The sequence below is a fragment of the Equus quagga genome, chromosome 4 (genome assembly GCF_021613505.1).
Source record: "Equus quagga isolate Etosha38 chromosome 4, UCLA_HA_Equagga_1.0, whole genome shotgun sequence".
NCBI classification, from domain to species: Eukaryota; Metazoa; Chordata; class Mammalia; order Perissodactyla; family Equidae; genus Equus; species Equus quagga.
In genome coordinates this window covers 137,570,130-137,587,795 of record NC_060270.1, presented here as the reverse complement: position 1 = coordinate 137,587,795, position 17,666 = coordinate 137,570,130, and the positions used below count along the sequence as shown (strand labels likewise).

The window sequence follows — 17,666 nt, the reverse complement described above, 5'->3', positions numbered from 1 at the left end:
CTGAAGTGGGGACAGTCTTGTTAGGGACCACGCCCTTTCATTTGTGTGGTCTATGCTAACTCTGGGTGGTTAGTGCTGGAACTGAACTGCGGTATACCAGTTGGTGTCAGAATAAACATCAATTACATAAAATACATTGAGATGCATGAAAGAATGGTTGCCAAAATATTAATAGTGTTTATTTCTTAACTGGTTTCAGGTGATTTTTATTGTCTGAAAAACACCTTTCACGTCTTGATCAAATTTTTTTGTAATGTTCAATAGGGTGTGGGGGGAAAGCTTTTTACACTGTGGGGAGAAAAAAGTAAGCTCCCAAATGCACACTATTAAGTGAAGAAAGATGCTGAATAACCGGTATTCTATGATCCATTTATATTTTTATATATATATTCCATGTATATTTATATAAAGAATATGAAGATATGTGCATATTAATAGAATGATAACAGGAATAATGTACTCTAAAATGCTGTTGACAGTGGTGATCTGTAAGGGAGGGAGTCATGTGCTATGTATATTTCTATATCGTTTGAATCTTTTACAACTAGAATATTTGTGTTATTCAAGTAATAAAAAAAGACAAACGATCCCACAGAAATGTTAAAAAAAAGCCCACAGAAATTGATTTTCTTTAAAATATATTACAATATAAAAATGGGCTAAGTGAAAAAATTGATGTTTCACACAAGAAAAAAAGTAATATATGAAAAATACCTCACTAATAAAAAATGTTAATTTTAACAAAAGAGAGATATTTCTTTTTAGAAGTTAGAAGTCTTCAAATTATCATATTTAATTTTCATGAGGGTGTAATCAGATGCACAAACAAAAATTACTTTTAGATAGAGTACATAATTTATAGAAAAAACTGATATTATTGAGTGTGAAAGTGCTTATGCTCTTTAAATAGTAATTTCATGTTCTAGCATCTAAACCAAGAAACATAGTAGTCAGAGATGCAAAAAATGATTTTTATACAAAAAAATATTTGGCATTAAAAATTGGAAATATCTAGGGGCCAGCCTGGTGGTGTAGTAGTTAAATCCACACACTCCACTTCAGTGGCCCAGGGTTCACAGGTTTGGATCCTGGGCACGGACCTACACACTGCTCATCAAGCCATGCTGTGGCGGTGTCCCACATACAAAATAAAGGAGGACTGTCACAGATGTTAGCTCAGGGCCAATCTTCCCCACCAAAAAAACCAAACTAAAAATGAAATATCAAAATGTCCAAGAATATAGGGAATGGATAAATAGATGTGAAAATCCTATAATATGCAATATTACATATCCATTAAAAAAAACCAACAATTTTGAAGAACTTTTAAGGCAAAAGAAAAATATGTCATAGTGCTCAGTTTAAAAAAAGCAGGATTTATAACTGCATATGATTCAAATTATGTTTACAGAAGATAAATTACTCAGTTTTAAATACAATTATTTTTCTATCTTTTTCAAAGTTCCTTAATGGGAGATTATTATTTTAATAATTTTTATTATTTTTTAAATTAAATTTACTCAGTGGCATTTTAAAGCAATGTTTCAATCAGTTGTCTGTTTAATTTTTGGTTTCCTGATAGAAACCTAACTCAATACAATAAAAATATTTTAATTCATGGATAAAGCACTGAACCTTTTAAGGTTATAGCTCTAAATCTGACACTAACTGTAGAATTCTGGGAAAAGTATTTATCCTCTCTGAGCCAAATTCGCTCATCTGTTTAACAAAAAAGCAGTGGGGGCTGGCCCTATGGCGGAGTGATTAAGTTCATGTGCTCTGCTTCAGTGGCCCAGGGTTCATGAGCTTGGATCCCAGGTGGGGACCTACACACTGCTCATGAAGCCATGATGTGGCTTGTATGTATTTTGTATTATCCCACATACAAAATAGAGGAAGACTGGCAGAGATGTTAGCTCAGTGACAATCTTCGTCACCAAAAAAAAAAAAAAAAAAGCACTGGATCAGATTTCCAAGGTCTGTTCTAGGTCTAAAAATGTTATGATCCACTGACTTAGACACTTTTTGAATAAAATAAAGCAAATGCCATGAAATGAGTAATACTTTCAAATTAATGCATATTTTTATTAATGCAGTTGAACAAATAATCATATGCATACATGCAAGTCATTTATTTGTTTAGAGACAGTATTAGATTATTATATCCCTCTGCAAGTAATCTACAACCCTTCAGGGATCTCAACCAATAGGTAGGAAAATACTGATAAAGACAACTGGCAAATATAAATAGGAAAGAAGCTAAATCTCAGTTCACAGTAAAACTTCAAAGTGATATTTTAAACTGTATCTTCAAATGTTGACTAGCACTTGGCAGAATTATCCTCGTTTGAGTCTCAAATTCTCATTTATAAAATGAGAATAGTAATTGCTGCTTATAGGACTGCTATAAAGATTGAAAAATAATTATGTGAAAATACAATGCATAATATACAGTAGATATTCAGTAAATGTCAGTTCCTTTCCCTGTGCCCTTTGCATTCTGAAAATGACCATAATCGAATAGGAACAGAACCTGTAAAACTTCTATATCTGGAAATTTAATGATACAGAAAGGGAAAAGAAATAAAAGATTTTCTAGCTATAAAATCTGTATTAGACCCATTTAGTGAATAATTTGTCTCATTCCATAGCTTCCTGTTCCTGACCTGCACCTAGTCCCTGTGACAGACACCACGTCATGAGAACTGTCATCAACATCGGGGCCATGTGGATAGTTTCCACAAAGTCATGGGTTCCATAGAGCCAACATATTTCAGAGAACCATTGAATTCTGTCACTCATCCTCACTCTCTCAAGTTGCAGGTGAAGAAGTTGAGGGCCAGAGAAATGAAGGCATGCACCCAAGATTACCGAGCTGAGCAGGTGGCAGAAGTAGTTCTCTGCTCCTTCTGTCACTTGACAGCAGTCTCACACCTCATGTGCTACTTATCCCACCAACATCCCCGCTGAGTTTCCTATTTTAGTTTACTTCCTGGGAAAATACTTTTAGCCGAAGGGTATAGACAAAAACAGAAGAAGTAATTGGATATAAAATTGCAGGGCAGGTTTAGGAAAAATTAGAAATAATCAATATACAGCTAAAGCTTGAAACTGAATGAAACTCATGGTCATTTTAAACCATCTTTTCTTCTTTTGTACTTTTTAAAGTGGAAATGGGTAAAGCCCTAGCTTCTGTGCTTACTACAACAGAGTTAAAATCTATGGAACTGTAAACTCTAGTGTAATTAAAAATTAAAACGACCTCAATGTTTCCATGGAAATAAAAAGACCTCATGAATAAAGAATTACTATTATGCAACTGATATAGAAGTCTTTTACTCTGAAAGCCACACGTTGTTTTGTAGCTACTACAAGCTAGATGTTTTTGTTTTGTTTTATTTCTGCCTATATCCTTTGGTTAAATTCTTCCTGAAAGTCTAAATACATCCATATTTTTGATGAATGTAATTCTGATATCAAAACACTACAGTGTATTTTCAAATGTTAACCAAACCTAAAAAAAGAGGAAAGACCTTAAGAGAGTTAACATATTTACATAATTCTAATCATGTTTTTAAAGCCAGAATTCATAATTCCATCTAAGCATATTTTAGGTAAAAGCAACATAAGTGAAGAAGTTTAATAGTTTATTAAATCTAAAATTGAATAATGTATTAAAAGACAACAAAAAATTGATAGTTTAAGACAGTTGGTTAAAAAAAAAGACAAGAAAGCAGAAAGACAGACTTTTCCAAAATACTTTTGTAATCAAGCCTAGAAATCTGATGCCCCTCGCTGCAAGGGAGCGTTGTATGTAAGTATGGTATGTTAAGCAGCAGTTAGACTGGTTACCTTATATTGTAATGTTTCTGGGACACCCCTGTTTACAATACTCAATATGTATTTGTTGGCTAAGGAACTGAAGAGATTGTTTCAATTAGCAACTAATATTGAGGTACTTCCTGCCCCTCCATTTCCTCACAGGTTCCAAAGTAGACTCAACTGACCAGTTTGAAGCATTCTCGGTGTTCCTTTTACCTTCTTAGCCATCTTTCCTGCTCTAGGTAACCTAAATGTTGGAGGGCCCCAGGGCTAGATCCTGGGGATTCTTCTCTTCTTTATCTACATTTTCTTTTGAGGTGATCTCTCTGTTCTCTAGTTTAAATACCATCCACATGTTGATAAATCACAAAAAATGTTTACCTCCAGTCCTGATCTCTAGACTTTATAAGTGCCTACTTAATCTTTCTATTTGGAAGTCAAATTCGCCAGGTCTAAAAGAGAGGTTTTGCTTTTCTCTTCTGAAAATATTCGTCCCCATCAGTTTTCCTCAAAGCGGTAAAATTCATTACCAGTCATACAGCAGCTCGAGACTAAAACCTTGGAGTCATTCTTCATTCCTCCTCTTCCTTCACACACCATCTCCACCCCCCACCGCCCATCAATCTGCAAGTTCTGATGATTCTGTCTCCAAAACAGATCCTGAATTTGTGCATTTCTCTTTGCCTGCTGTATCACTATCAATCTAGTTCCAAATCACCTAAGGTCTCACCTGCGTAACTGCAATAATAACCTCCTAACTGCTCTCCCCATTTCTATTCATGTCCCTCCACAACTCATGCTCCTACAACATAGAAACCAAGGTATGTCACTTCTCCACTCAAAACCCTCTAATTGTTTTCTTTGTACTCAGAATGAAGTTGACCCTATGACTACCATGGACTCCAGGGCTTTCTATACTTCCCTGACCTCATCTCATACCATCTTCTCTATTGCTCTCTCTCTAAGCTCATGCCACATTGGCCTTCTTTCTGCCCTTTAACACTTTTTTCCACCTCTAGGCCTTTGCATTTACTGTTCCTTCTACCTATGAAGCTCTTACCCCTGCTTTTTTGAATGATGGCCACTTTTCATCTGTTGAATGCCAACTCCTTGAAAATACCACCAACCAAAATAACCTGTTGATAAAGCAAAACTAAGTTTTCTGCTTACTGTGGTAGGAAGAATATTACCTTGACAGATCTTAGCAGTATCTCTGAGGGGTAAGGGCAAAGGTGAGATACTTTTGAGGTTTCTGGAGTCTAGCTTGAGTTTTTCAGTGCAAGGACCTGATTGGTATTGAGTAAAGTCTGCAAGGCTGATGGGGGAACCTCGAATCAAAGTTACCCATCAAGAGTCCTCCTTCTCAGAGAAATGGGCCTGCCTTCGGACCTTCGCCATGCTCAGTCATCGGCTGGGAGCAGCCCGGGAGCAGCACAGCTTCTGCAGAAGCACTACAGTAGAGTCAGAGCATAGCAACTGGGGCCATCTGTCAATTCTCTGCAGAAACAGCTCTGAGTGGCTTATTTTCATAGCTGCTACAGCTCGCCCCTTGCGCTGAACAGATTTCTCACAGGTCCAGGGTGCAGGTCTACCATGGTTCCTGCGGGCCTGTGTTCCCGAGGGGAAACTCAGAAGGGACCTCTGACACTGCAGTTGATCTTTGGGGTTACAACTGGTACTCATGCTCTCCCTCTTTCACTAGCTATTCTGATTTCCCTCATTCTAAAGTAAGACTTGGGGACTTACTGGTGGGGTGACTCAAATCTTAACTCCTGAGGGGTCCGAGCCATCATACTGTTCTCAGGCTGACGACTGCTGCATGCGTCCATCCACAGCTACAATGAGACAGGAGGACCAAAAAGTTCCCAAATGGCTCATCTGGGTTCCACATGTCCTCTTCCTGCTGAGCAGGGTCGAGCACCCCTGCCAGAATGCTGATGTCTGGATACAAGGACTTCAGAGTGCACTGCCAGCAGCCATATCCTAAAGTTCAATAAAAGCTTTGTGTTCCCCGTGGCAAGACTACGCCCCCTTTGGGCACCAGGACCTCCAACCCTACAGAGCCCAGAGTTAAAGGGATGAGAGGCATAAAATCTCCCAGTGTGTCATTGGGAATGATGGTAAATGGGGCCACTCCTGCTTCTGCCCCATGTAGTCTTGCTGTTGGGAACACAGCACCATGCAGAGGTCTCTGATTTGACGCATATACTACACGTTCAAGGATGGCACCCATCCTTTCATGCTGCAGCTCTTTTAGGAAGCCACTTCAGCATTCCATGAATTTACCATCTTAAGTGCAACAATTCTTTAAGAAACAAACCAGAGCAATAATATTGCATACATATTCACATCTCTCTGTAATTATACTAAATATGGTCTTAATTGCTCCACTTAACCTAGGTGACCAACTTCTTTTTCTCCTGGAAAAAACTAGAAGACAGAAAACCAGTTACTGTTTAACTATTTTTCTAATGGGCATGCCTTTCATATTATCTTTATAAATTTTAAGGAGGTTATTTGTATAACAAAATCCAAAGGCATTTTCACATCCTCTAAATCTATATCTTTTTTTATCTTTTTTTTTTTTTTGCTGAGGAAGATTCACTCTGAGCTAACATCTGTTGCCAATCCTCCTCCACATTATATGGGGTCACCACCACAGCATGGCTGATGAGTGGTGTAGGTCCATGCCCAGGATCTAAACCCTTGAACCTGGGCCACCAAAGCAGAGTGTGCCCAACTTAATCACTATGACAAGCGGCCGGCCCCAATATATCTATTTTTAAGTGTATAAGAATAACAGTGGGGGCTGGCCCCATGGCCGAGTGGTTAAGTTCACGTGCTCCGCCTCAGGTGGCCCAGTGTTTCATTGGTTCAAATCCTGGGCACGGACATGGCACTGCTCATCAAACCATGCTGAGGCAGCGTCCCACATGCCACAACTAGAAGGACCCACAACGAAGAATATACAACCATGTACCGGGGGGCTTTGGGGAGAAAAAGGAAAAAAATAAAATCTTTAAAAAAAAAAAAGAATAACAGTAAAATACAACTGTTTAGTGGCAAATGTTGTGCCTCTCATTTTTTTCTTTAGATTTTGTTGAAGTATTCAAAGATTACATATCAATAAACTTAGTTTAACAATTGCCTAAGGTATTTAAGTTAGCTAAAAATCTAGAAATTACAATTTTAGTTAAATATAAACTTAAGAATTTTGATATTAAAGAAATATCATAAGATTATAAACCTTTTTAAGATACCCATCATTACAATTTTATCTAGTTAATCATGATTCTAAATTTTTGTAATCTTTAACAATTTGTAGAAATAATAATAATAATAACTTGTTTGTCCCATAAAACCAATGCAAGGAATATAGGAATTTTAAATTACGAGACATTCTATAATCTTGTATAAAGTAGAATATCATGTTGGCATTAACTTCATATATTAAAGTCAGGAAGTAGATAATTGGTTTCAACCCTTTAAACCAATATGATAAACTCATTCTAATTTGTCCAATGATTCATCTATTTATCAGGAATATTTTATGCACATTTTATATATAATATATAAGCTTTGTATTCATAAATGAAATTATAAAAATTCTTTATATTCTGTTTCAAAGCCCTTATCCTTAGAATCAAGGCCTTTTCTTCTTTTCCTGTAGTTTTAACCAGAAATATCTCTTAAAAGCAATTTTAAAGAAAAAGAAACACAAAACAATTTAATGATTTTGCTTTCTATTTCAGAAATTCTTAATTAGATATTCCTAGATTTAGCACATAATGACAGAATAATTATTTTCATCAATTAATCTTTAAAGATCTCCTAGGGAGGAAAAAGGAGAAGAGTAATAGAAAAAATGAGAGGGAGCTAGCTTTAGTCAAATACAAAATTATCACTGTAAAAGACTAATTATCTTTCCTTAATTAAAGAGAGGGAAAGTATAGATGCAGGAAAACCTATTTTGACATACAAGCACATGAGAGAGGGAGGGGAGGAAAGATGGGGGAGAGAAAAAGAGAGAGTCATTACAGCAGGTTTAAACATTAACTCAGGCCCTTGACAATCTGATTTGTATGATTCAAAGACCAGTAATTATTAACAGTTGAAGTATGGAAATGAGAGGGGTGTCTCATATTAAACAAAGTGATCTTTCTCTTTTAGACTAACAAGACCATCTCCTTAGGAGGTGTTTTCAAGGCAAGGAGAAAAAGTCAGAAGGATAGATGGGACAGAGGGAAATAGAGGAACATAGGATAAGGAAGCAGAAAAGAAGAATAAAGGATATCATATTCAAATTGTGATTTGAAGGAATCTAAAAGAGATAGTTTTAATATGTTCACATTTTTCTCTTGCCTTTGCCAAGGAACCATTTAAGGAAGCAATTTCATAGTTCTTTGACTATATTTTGGAAGTTTCCTCTTGCCTTAAAATGTAGACAATTGTACGTTTTTGATATTTGCTTCCTTTTTGCTTCAAAGTGCCAACCAAAAGGAACAATTTTGTTCATATCAAAAGTTCTCCAAAGCAATCATTATATTCCAAATAATCCTTATATCACATAGAAAGTTAAGAAGGTACATTTTCATGTTAGTATAAATACATATAAGAGGCAGGAGTCCATCCCAGAGTGGGCACAGAACTAGAGATAAACCTAGGAGTCTGGTGACAGTCAGTCAAATATCGTGCACTTTGTATCTTGGGGACCTCCTTACCAAAGAGAACTAGACTTTTATGGACAAAATAAAACCAGAGTGAGTAAAGTTCTGATAAGATTTTCATAAATGATCTGAGACAGTGTTTCCTAAAGGATGCCAGTCTGAAGAGAAACCTTCTGAACATACAAGCCCATCCTCATCCCTATGAACTTTCTTTTATCAATGCACAAGGAAGAAATGACAAGGACAAACAGACAAACAGTAGGGTTGTCAGTCATAATGCAGATTTCTACCAAAAATAAAAGTTTTTCAAACCTGATCAATCACTGGACTTTTAAAAAGAGTTTCTTATTCCTAAATACTACTCTCAAACTAAATAAACTAAACTTACCAGTTTGGAGTGTTTGTTGAAAAAATAAGAAATGAGAGCTCAAACCCAGTAGGAACTTACCTCGCCATCATCATTGGAAAGACCCTGTGCAGGAGGCTCAAAGGGCCTCAGAAAAGCACGCTGTTTCCAGGGTGACCAGATTTTGATGGGACCTCCCAGTTTGTCAAATGCTGGCTCCTTTAAAATATCTCCAAAATAACCTGTTGATAAAGCAGAACTGAGTTTTTTGCTTACTGCAGTAAAGGAGAATAGCATCTTGAGAGTTTTAGCAGTGTCTCACAGGGAAAGTGAGGAAGACAGTATTTATGAGATTTGGAATCTGGTTTAAGATGAGTTTTAAAGCAGGGGATCTGATTGGGATCAGGCAAAGTTTTTACATAATAGTTTTTGAGTGGACGCCATGAGACGAGTCTTTGGAAGTGGCTCTTTCACAGCTGTCTGCCTTCTTAGACTAATCTGCTATTCCCTCCACAACCTGAATTGTTCACTGGCCTGGAACAACTTCTTTGATTTAAGATGTTTTTTCCTGTGTTTGAATTGATAGTACTTTTCACACTATATCACAACTGGTTGATAGTGTAATTGTCTGCCCCTACACTGTGAGTAGGGCTAGGATTAGGTTTTGTTAATGTTTCCTACAGCCAGCAGGTAACACAGTGTCTCATTCTCAATAAATACTCAGTCACTGTTGATAATGACTGGAGAAAAACACACAAACGTGCCGACTAGTCTGATTTTCAATTTATGAACCTGAACCTCAAATGAACTCTTAATCAAGTAGGCCCATTAATAATAATATTATACTTTCCTAGTCTAATTACTCTATTAGCTTTTTTCCTCAACTCCCCAACACAGTTCCCCAACAAACCCATCTTAAACACTTCCCTAAGGGCCTTGCTTGTCTCACTGAGAACACTGAAGCCATCAGTTTTCCACAAACTCTCACTTGTCCCCACCTAGCAGTATCTTTACCCATGTAGTATGCCCTGTCATCTATCTATAGATGAAGTACGTATGCTCCCTCTAAAGTCAAACCCTTCAGTTGGGCATTAGATCTCATCCCCTTTCTCCTACTCAAAGACATTTCTTCAGCAATTCTCTCCCCTCAACAATTTTCCCATCTCTCGTTAAGTTGTTTCCCATTTATTTTCTATGAGGACACTCTAAAATCCTCAATGGCCATTTAAAAAAATATTTTCCAAGCGTCTACCACTGAGATACAACAATGTATGAAAAGAGACAAAGATCCCTGCCCCTGTGGTTTATAACTTAGTAAGGGGAGACAGATAAATTGTAAAGTTTATTCTCAACACAACGGCCAAAGTGATCCTTTTAAAGGGAAAGTCATATTATGTCATTTCTTTGCTCAAAACTCAGCAATGGCTTCCCATTTCCACAGAGTAAAAGCCAAAGTCTTTATAATGGTTTATAAGATCCTACATGATCTGATTCCTTGTTACCTCTCTGACTTCATTTCCTGGTACTCTCACTTGCTCACTCCACTCCAGCCACATTAGCCTTCCCGCTGACCTTCAGGCATACTGGGCAACTCCCAATCTTGCAGTTCCCTCTTCTTGCACTACTCTGCATGCTATCTGCATGACTCTCTTATTCCCTTCCAGGATTTGCTTACATGTACCTTCTCAATGAGGCCTGCTCTGGTTCTTTATTTAGAATTACAACTCTCTTCACACTGAGCCCCTATTTCCCTCTTTGTCTGTTCCACTTTTGTTCCATATCACTTCTCAACCTAACATATAAAAGTACATAATATACATATAACAATTAATATAAGTACATATAATATGCTTATATTATAGTATAAGTACTATAATATACTTATTTACTATGTTTATATATACTCATTTATTATGTTTATCATTTATTGTCTAGTTCTCTCTTCTGGAATCTAAGTTCCAAAAGGGCAGGAAACATGTCTGTCCCGTTGAATGAATGAATGCCCATCTTTAAGACTTTAGAGTGTCCTTGTAGCATATAAATGTAAAAAATCCAAGTGTTTTGAAAAGCAATTATAGATGCAATAGTCATGACCAGAAACTTGTTACACAATTTTATTACGGTAATCAATAAATTATTCTATCACCTCCATTTGGACATCATAGCTATCTTCAGAAATCTGTGAAGCTCAATTTTTCACCCAGATTTTCGGAAATTTTTTTGATTCAATGGGCTCCTTTAATAGATCATTTTAATAAGATTTTAACCTAACACATGCTAAGCAAAATGTAAAATTCTTAGCCCGGCCTTCTAGAATTTCTACCACTTAGCCTTTCTTATCATTCTCCAGCTTCTTCATTGAATCCTAATGTTCTCACAAAAATGAGTTACTAGTATCCCCAAATGTGCCATATAATTCCTTCTACTTGCTCCCTGAAGTCCATACATCTACATTTTAATCTCATCTTCATATCCTGTCATGAGATCCAACTCAAAGATCCTATCATGAAAAGAGCACTTGCTTTTCTGGACTGTGCAGCAAAAGGAATGGGGATTGGGACTGGACAGACCCTGGTACCAATATGAGCTTTATCACTTAACGGCTGTGTAACAAACTCAGGCACATTATTGAATTTCTGAATTTCAGTTCTCCCATTTGTGGGAGACACAACTGTGGCCTAAATGATATTCAAAGAATTCTGTCTTTTTCTCTTACTAAAACACAATTTTTCTTGGGGTGGCAATGTGCCCAGATTTTAAAAAGAACTACATTTCCCAGCATCCCTTGTAACTAGGGTGGTCATACAACAATGCTCACCAATGTGATACAAGTGGAAGCTGCTGACAGGTCTTCTGAGAAAGACCTCTGGCTCACTCGTCTAGCACAGGCCGTTTGCCCATTGCATTCTTCCTGTCTGAACTCTTGTTAATGCAGGAGGTGGAACAACCATCATGGGCAAAAAGCAACAAGGATGTAGCTGAAAGCCACAGGTTAGAGATGGTTATATGAAAAGATTAAAGGAGTCTGGGTTCCTAATGGCAACATGGAATCACCATACTAGCCCTGGTCAGACTGCCCTTGGACTTGGTTTCATAAAAAAAAAAAAAAAAAAAAGACCTCTTTGGTTAAGCCATTATAATCATGTCTGTGTTGCAAGCAGCCAAAAGTGCTCCCCAACAAATACACCATCTTGAAATAACGCTTACCTTTCAGGATTTTAAAGTCCATTATTAATTTAATTAATTATAAAAATTAACATATATTGAATGCCATGCATCAGATTCTGCTGGACCAATCAGATACCCTAAGTCTCACAGTGATATCCACACTTGTCTTGCTCAGATTTGTTGTACTCTACTCTATCTCATTACCTATCCTTGCACTTTCCTTACAACCTCCTACTTCATCTCCCAACTTCACTGTTCCTGCAGAAATCCAAATGTTACATTATGTTGAACTGTCTGGAGAACTTCCACATCTAGTGTCAAGATGGAGTAAAAGTGACCAGATTTAGCCTCCTGTCTGAAACAACTATAAAATATATGAAACAATGATCCTCAAAACATTGGACATCACGCAACAGAAGACAGCAATCCCTGAGAGATGGAAACCAAATAAGATGAGGCCTGTGTTATCCCAGATTACCACCCAAATAGAGTTCCTAGGCTGTGGCACATGGATGGGGAAGGTAGGCAAAGCTTCTCTGAGAAGAGGAAATCCAGGAAGGTCAAAGCAGGTGGAGTTTACAGGACAAAGTACTGGAGAAGAGAGAGCTACAGAGATAGAAAACTCCAGAGATCTGCAGAAGGCCACTCTCTAGCACTTAACAGAGTACTTACTGTTCAGTGCCTGAGTATAAGGAAACTACTTGAGGCTAGGGAAAGAACAATCCCTGAGGCTCACATGGGAACTATAGTCTGCTTATTCCCATCAGCCAGAGAAGAAAATCTCATTAATTCAAAATCACAGTGTAGAGTACTAAGAAGGGTTTTGCCTCAATAGTGGGACAAAATTAACACAAGGTTAAGTGCTGCTCTGACCCAAAGCAAGAAGTTAAGGGAACAAACCTTTTCCAAGAAACTTAACTGCATCCTAGAACAAAACTCAAAATATTTACAGGAATATAAAAATATCCAGCACTCGACAAGGTAAAAGTTATGTCTGAATGCCAATCAAAAGTTGCCAGGAATCAAAGAAGCAGGAAAAAATACAAAAATAATGAGTAGAAAATCAATCAATTGAAATTACCTCAAAAAAAAAAAAGATGATAGAACTAGTAGACAAGGATATTAAAATAAAATAGTTTTACAGCCACATTCCATATGTTCAAGAAGCTAGAGGAAACATTCAAGGTGTCAAGTAGAGACATGGAAGATACAAAAAAATTTGCAAATCAAACTTGTAAACATGGAAACTACTTTGTGTTGAGAAATACACTGGATTATTAACAACACCAAGTTGATCTAGGATTAACAACAGATTAGACATTTTAGACACTGCAGAAGAAAATATCAATGAATTTGAAGACAGAGCATTATAAACTGTACAAAATGAATAGAGATAGAAAAAAGATGGGAAAAAATGAACACAGCATCAGTGAGATATGGAATAACTTCAACCACACCAATATATACATATAATTCAAATCTCAGAGAGTAAGGCGAGGAGACAAAAAATGTTTTTGAGGAAAAAACGGTTGAAAATTTTCCAAATTTGATTAAAACTGTAAACCTAAACACCCAAAAAGCTCAACAAACCCAAAATACAAAAACATAAAGCAAATTACACCAAGGCATATCATAACCAAGTTGCTAAAAACCAGTGATAAAAAGGAACAATTAAAATCAGACAGAGGAAAGAAAGACACATACACTAAAGAACAACGGTAAATTTCTCATTGAAAATAATTCAAGGTAAAAGACAGCGGAGCAATATTTTTCAAGTAACTTGGAATTTTTTATCTAGGGAAAAGATTAAAAAATGAAGGTAAAACAGTTTCTCAGACATGATAAATCTGAAAGAATTCATAAGCAACAGACCTACAGCACAAAAACATGTTAAAGGAAGTTCTATTTAAAGGAATGTTAAAGGAAGGAAAAGGAAAAATGACACTGGATGCAAATGTGGATCTCCACAAAGAAATGAAGAACATTGGAAATAATAACTATGTGGGTAAATAGAAATTCTTTTACTACGTAAGTCTCTTTACAAGATAATTGTTTAAAGTAAAAATAATAACAATGTACTGTGGAGTTTATAAGATATACAGAAATAAAATGTTTTACAACAATAGCATGAAGGCAAGAAGGGGAAAATAAAAGTACACTCGTGAGATTCTTACACTGTATGTGAAATGGTGGAATAGTACTTGAAGGTAGACTGTGACAGTTGAAGATGTACAGTATAAACAATAAAACAATCATTAGAATAACAAGAGTTACAGGACTTATGTCAGCATCATGGCAGAGTGAGCGCCTCACTTAGACTCCCCCCACTATGATATAACAAAAAGGACATTCATATACCAACAGAGGACATTCACACAACACAAAAGACATATGAAAGGCCTATGCAGCCATACATCTGAAGGTAGAGGTGCTGGACCACCCAGAGGAAGTGGAAGGAGGTAGGGGGATCTCATCTCTCTCCCCTAATGGCAGCAAACCAGGGCGCAGGACCACGACCAGCTCTGGGAGCAGAGGGAGGAGGGGCGGCCCTCTGCAGGAACATGTTTGCTCCCCAAGTTCCCTCATAGCCTGTGGGAAAGCCCCACACAGAGGTAGCTAAGCTATTGTGGGATGTGTCTTCATCAAGTCAGTACCCCAGGAGAGCAGATAGAGAGGGCAGAACAAGAATGTCCCTGGGATAGTGCAGGTGAAAGGAAGCACCCCTGCCCCCAACTGGCACTCCAGGTCAGCCGGTTAGCCAGAGTGCCTGAACAAGTGATAGAAAAGCAGCAGCTGTGAGCCAGCGAGCCGCAGATTGTGGTGGGCTCAGAATATACAGCTCTCGACCTACACCCACTGGCAGCGGGTGGAAGTTGTGACCAAATACTATCACCATGCAGAGGCACAAATCCACACCATCAAACAGTATGAAAAAATATATTAGAACTCCAGACCAGAAGGAAAATGACAAGCACCCAGAAATCAATTCTGAAAGCACAGAAACTTATAATCTAAATGACAGAGAACTCAAAATAGCTATCATAAAAATACTCAAACGAGTTACAAGAAAATACAGAGAGACAGTTCAATGAAATCAGGAACTTCTTCACAAAAGAGATTGAAACTATAAAGAAAAACCAAGCAGAAATGTTGTAGATGAATAACACAATCAATAAAATAAAGAAAAATCTGGACTCTAGGAATAACAGAGCTGATATTAGGGACCTGAGAATTAGCAGTCTGGACGGACAGAAATGTAGAAATGCTTCCGATAGAGGAGGAGAGAGAACTAACACTAAAAAGAAATGAAGAAATTCTCCAAGAAATATCCAACTCAATTAGGAAACGCAACATAAGGATTACAGGTATTCCAGAGGAAGAAAAGAAGGAGAATGGGGCAGAAAGCTTGCTCAAAGAAATATCAGCTGAGACCTTCCCAAATCTGGGGAAGGAAGTGGAGATACAATTGAAAGAAGCTAATAGATCTCATAATTATATCATTGTAAAAAGACCTTCTCCAAGGCATATAGTAGTAAAGCTGGCAAAAGTCTATGACAAAGAAAAACTATTAAGGGCACCAAGGCAGAAGAAATAACTTACAAAGGAACCCCTATCAGTGGATTTCTCAGCAGAAACCTTCCAGGCTAGGAGAGAGTAGAATGATACATTCAAAATTCTGAAAGACAAAAACTTTCAGCCAAGAATACTCTATCCAGCAAAAATGTCCTTCAGATATGATGGAGAAATAAAAACTATCCCAGATAAACAAAAGCTGAGGGAGTTCATCACCACAAGATGCCCCCTACAAGAAATGATCAAAAAGGCCCTCATACCTGAAAAAAACGAAAGAGTTTATGAAGCCTTGAGCAAGAAGATAAATAGGTAGACTAAACAAGGAAATTGAGGCTTTCTATCAGAACAGGTTAGCAAACACATAATTATAACATTAAAGATAAAGGAAAGGAAAACATCAAAAATAAATATAATATCATCATTTTAACCACAAACTCACAATACAAGATGGAATAAGTTGTGACAACAACAACTTAGAAAAGGAAGAGGAAGGGGATGGAATCAGCTTAGTCTAAGGAAATAAGAGGCTATCAGAAAATGGACTATCTCATATATGAGATTTTGTATACAAACCTCATGGTAACCACTAAGCAAATAATCAGAACAGAGACACAAATGACAAATAAAAACTAAGAAAACCACCATAGAGGACTACCAATTCAGTCAAAATACATGGGATGAGAAATAAGGGAAATGCAGAAGAAACAGAAAACAAGCAATAAAATGGCAGCATTAAGCCCTTATATATCAACAATCATTCTAAATGTAAATGGGTTGAATTCTTCCATCAAGACACAGAGTGGCTGGATGGATTAAACAACAAGACTCAACATTATGCTGCCTCCAGGAAACACATCTCAGCTCTAAAAACAAACACAGGGTCAGAGTGAAGGGATGGAGGATGATACTCCAAGCTAATGGCAAACAGAAGAAAGCAGGCATTGCCATAATTATATCAGACAAAGTATACTTCAAGACAAAACAGGTAATGAGAGACAAACAGGGACAGTATGTAATGATCAAAGGTACACTCCACCAAGAAGACATAACACTTATAAATATCTATTCACCCAACACAGGAGCACCAAAGTACATAAAGCAACTATTAACAAACCTAAAAGACATATCAACAACAAGACAATAATAGTAGGGGACCTTAAGACCCTTAACACTCCGCTTACATCAACAGATAGGTCATCCAGACAGAAAGTCAACAAGGAAATAGTGGATTTAAACAAAAAACTAGACCAGATGGACTTAACAGATATATATAGAACACTCCATCCAAAAACAGCAGGATACACATTCTTCTCAAGTGTGCATGGAGCATTCTCAAGGATAAACCATATGTTGTGAAACAAGGCAAGTCTAAATAAATTTAAGAAGATTGAAATCATATCAAGTACTTTTCCCAACCATAATGCTATGAAACTAGACATCAACTACAGGAAAAAAGCTGGGAAAGTAACAAACATGTGGAGACTAAACAGCATGCTACTGAACAACCAATGGATCACCGGAGAAATAAAAAAAATCTAGAGACAGATGAGAATGAAAATACACCATAACAACTCATATGGGATGTAGCAAAAGTGGTCTTAAGAGGGAAATTCATAGCAATACAGGCCCACCTTAACAAACAAGAAAAATCTCAAATAAGCAATCTAAAACTACACCTAACAGAACTAGAAAAAGAAGAACAAACAAAGCCTAAAGTCAGCAGTAGGAGGGAAATAATAAAAATTAGAGCAGTAATAAATGAAATTGAAACAAAAAAAATAGTAAAGGATCAATGAAACAAAGAGCTGGTTCTTTGAAAAGATAAAACTGACAAACCTTTAGCCAGACTCACTAAGAAAAAAAGAAAGAAGGCTCAGTAATTAAAATTAGAAATGAAAGAGGAGACATAACAAGGGATACCATAGAAATACAAAGGATTATAAGAAAATACAATGAAAAACTATAAGCCAAACAATTAGACAACCTAAAGAAATGGATAAATAGAATCATACAACCTCCAAAAACTGAACCAAGAAGAAATAGAGAATCTGAATAGATCAATCAGAAGTAAAGAGATTGAAACACTAATC

At 36.9% G+C, this 17,666-nt stretch overlaps 1 protein-coding gene across 13 annotated transcripts in view; it reads right to left on the bottom strand.

The window, feature by feature from the left end:
- CARF (calcium responsive transcription factor) overlaps window positions 1-17,666 on the bottom strand; it is a 99,589-nt gene that overhangs the window by 20,844 nt on the left and 61,079 nt on the right. For 7 of the 13 annotated variants that reach the window (XM_046658391.1, XM_046658393.1, XM_046658392.1 and 4 more), the window contains 2 exons: window positions 8,938-9,077; window positions 2,072-5,805 (listed from right to left, as the gene is read on the bottom strand). The gene's annotated coding sequence lies outside the window, so the exon portion shown is untranslated. Of the gene's footprint in view, window positions 1-2,071; window positions 6,253-8,937; window positions 9,078-17,666 lie in introns of those variants that run through there. The other 6 variants (XM_046658396.1, XM_046658403.1, XM_046658397.1 and 3 more) reach the window with 6 other exon arrangements.